The sequence below is a fragment of the Grammomys surdaster genome, unplaced genomic scaffold (genome assembly GCF_004785775.1).
Source record: "Grammomys surdaster isolate TR1022 unplaced genomic scaffold, NIH_TR_1.0 188, whole genome shotgun sequence".
NCBI classification, from domain to species: Eukaryota; Metazoa; Chordata; class Mammalia; order Rodentia; family Muridae; genus Grammomys; species Grammomys surdaster.
The window spans coordinates 2842472-2845405 of NW_021604633.1; positions in this window are offsets into that span (position 1 = coordinate 2842472).

The following is a 2934-nucleotide window of genomic DNA, read 5'->3' on the forward strand; positions in this document are numbered from 1 at the left end:
ACTAAGAATTTCACACATCATTCTCATAGTCTCATAGAGTTTTCATAGTCTTTGTATTTTTCCTGCTGGTTAAAGATTGAATTCCCTATAATTTCATCACACAGTAAGCATCATTCTATAAAGAAAAGAGATAATTTGGTGAGAATGTCAGATTTATCGAAACACTGAGTTTTCCTATTACAGTGTAGAGGGAAATTACATGGGTGAAAAATGTATATTTGGCTATACTGATGCTTGGATAGCAGCTACTCTGTGTATGACCCCCCCCACACACACACCCAAGAACTGGATTCATAGTTTTGAGGGTCCCCATGTGTCACTTTATCATGCTTTCTAGGAGCAGCAGCTGGACAGTACAGGGCAGTGGTTCATACTCATGAAGATTTGGGAAATTAAAGAGATTAATAATGTGATGTTTGCTGTGTATTGGTTCCAAACAAAGATCATCAAAGCACTGGGTCTTTTACTGAACTGTATGTCTTTTTTTTTTTAATGTGGACAAAGATAAATAGCTTTTTATTGGCTTACTTAACATACCAAACTTGGAAATCCAGTAATAATCATACTATGCTATCAATACATCCTTCAAGGGTTCAAGAAACTAAGATACTCTAACAAAATAACCATCATATACAAATATTTATATAGTACAACACATGTTTAGTGAGATCTTCTCTCTATAGTACAACATATGCTTAGAGAATTCCTTGCTCTACAATGCCGTATGTATTTAATGAGGTCATCTTTCTGTGGGACTTCTTCCTCAGTTAGAGTTTCAAACCCTGACGTGGGCATATCCTTGGATCACAAACTGGAGGATGCCATGGTTTCTCTGTTAATTAGTTACTCTCCTAGTCACTATGAACAAATATCTACGAGTCACAACCTTAGGAAGCAGAACCTGTCTGGGTTCAAAATTTAAAGGATGGTGAAGGCAAGACAACTACTGCTCCCTCCATGGTGGCAGAACTTGTGACACAACTTGTCATAGTACTGAAGTGTATGTCTATGCTGACAACATACAAATGAAACTACAACAGGTATGTAGATTATGAGGCAGTTTGCTGCTAAGCTTATATTAACATGGGTATGTGATCATCTTTTTTCCTTCTCTGTTTATAATTAAATTGCATCTGAACTAAAGGGAGCAGATAGAGATGGACAGACAAGAGTTTTGAAACTCATGTAAGAAAGAAATGAATATAATTCATGATCTTTACTGGAAATTTATGGTGAAGAATGTTTTCCATGGTAAGCAGGAAGCTGTCCTTTTGTTTCCAGGCTGCCTGTCTTTTATCCCCTTGCCTCTCCCTCCCTCCCTCCCTCCCCCCCCCCCCCCCCCCCCCCCTTCCCCCCTCCCTCTCTCTCCCCTTTCCTCTCCAGGGAGGGATATCTGAATCAAAGTTGCACAGGACTGAGGAGTATGCTCACTGCTCCTGCTCATCGCCGAGGGAGAGGGCCCAACTCTCCCCATCACTCATGAGGCTTTCACAGATGTTTTGTGGTGGCCAGCAATGTTTCTTCTGTTTATGGTTGTCTTCGCAACTTTTTTTCTTTTTTCCTTTTATCATGAATGGAAGGTTACAGAGAACAGAAGTGACCAGCTCTCTTTTCTTCATTTTTCAGCCAGTTGGATGAAATGACTCTCGTACCTCTTCATGCTCATCCAGGGGCACTGAGGCTTCCTTCAATTTATATTTTAAGTCATAGTTTCCTTGTCAAGCGGGCAGACTTCACTGCAGGTTTTCAAGGCAAAACTACTCTTTATTACCATGTCTGCTCAGCACCCAGTGTACCCTGGAGCATTTTTCATGTGGTCATTATGTTTTCTGCCTCTATGTAACATTAATTTACCTTCATTTCTTTTTCTCCTTATGACTCTTTTTAAAAAATGAATCCTTTCATGTAATGACTTTAAAGTTATTGCCCATTAGTTATACCATGGTCTTCATTTCTTCTCTGTTACTCCTGATGGATTTCTCTTTAGATAAAAGATCCCTGACACCTAACCCCCAACTCATCTTTTTTTGTTTCTTATACCTTCTCCTCTCCTTTTTGTTCTTCTTCTTGTTCTTCTTGTTCTTGTTCTTCTTGTTCTTCTTCTTGTTCTTCTTGTTCTTCTTCTTGTTCTTCTTGTTCTTCTTGTTCTTCTTCTTGTTCTTGTTGTTGTTCTTCTTGTTGTTGTTCTTCTTGTTCTTGTTCTTCTTGCTATTGTTCTTCTTGTTGTTCTTCTTGTTCTTGTTCTTGTTCTTGTTCTCGTTCTCGTTCTCGTTCTCGTTCTCCTCCTCCTCCTCCTCCTCCTCCTCCTCCTCCTCCTCCTCCTCCTCCTCCTCCTCCTTCTGTTGTGGGAGATATTTAAATATCCAACCCAATAAAGACCAGTCAATGAAAACACGACTCAGTAATTATGAATATAATTTGTAAACCTAGATTGGGCAAATACCCCTACACTACTTTGTTCCCCAGTGATGAGATCCTTATAACTTGAGGGTTTTCCAGACTGTGCTTGTCCTTCTACCTCCTGCTTCCCAGTCATCCTCCCCCATCGTTCTCCATTGTCTTCTCTCTCCTATCTTCTCCCCAGTCATCCTCTCTCTTTTCTCTCCCCAGTTGTCATCATCATCTCTGTCATCTCTGTCTTCCATTGTTTTCATCCAGTCATCCTCCAGTCATCCTCTCTCTCTCTCTCTCTCTCTCTTCTTTCCCCAGGCTTTGTTTCTCCACCTCTTCTTCCTCTGCCCAATCACTGGCTCCAGCCTTTATTTTACAATTTAAGATGGGCAGAAGGTTCACTATAAATCACCTGTGTAATGACTCACACCTCCTCTGCAGCCCTTCACAGGAAAGGGGAATTAATATCAAAATACAAGGCCAGGGCTATCGACAACCTCCTCCTCCTCCTCCTCCTCCTCCTCCTCCTCCCCCTCCTCCTTC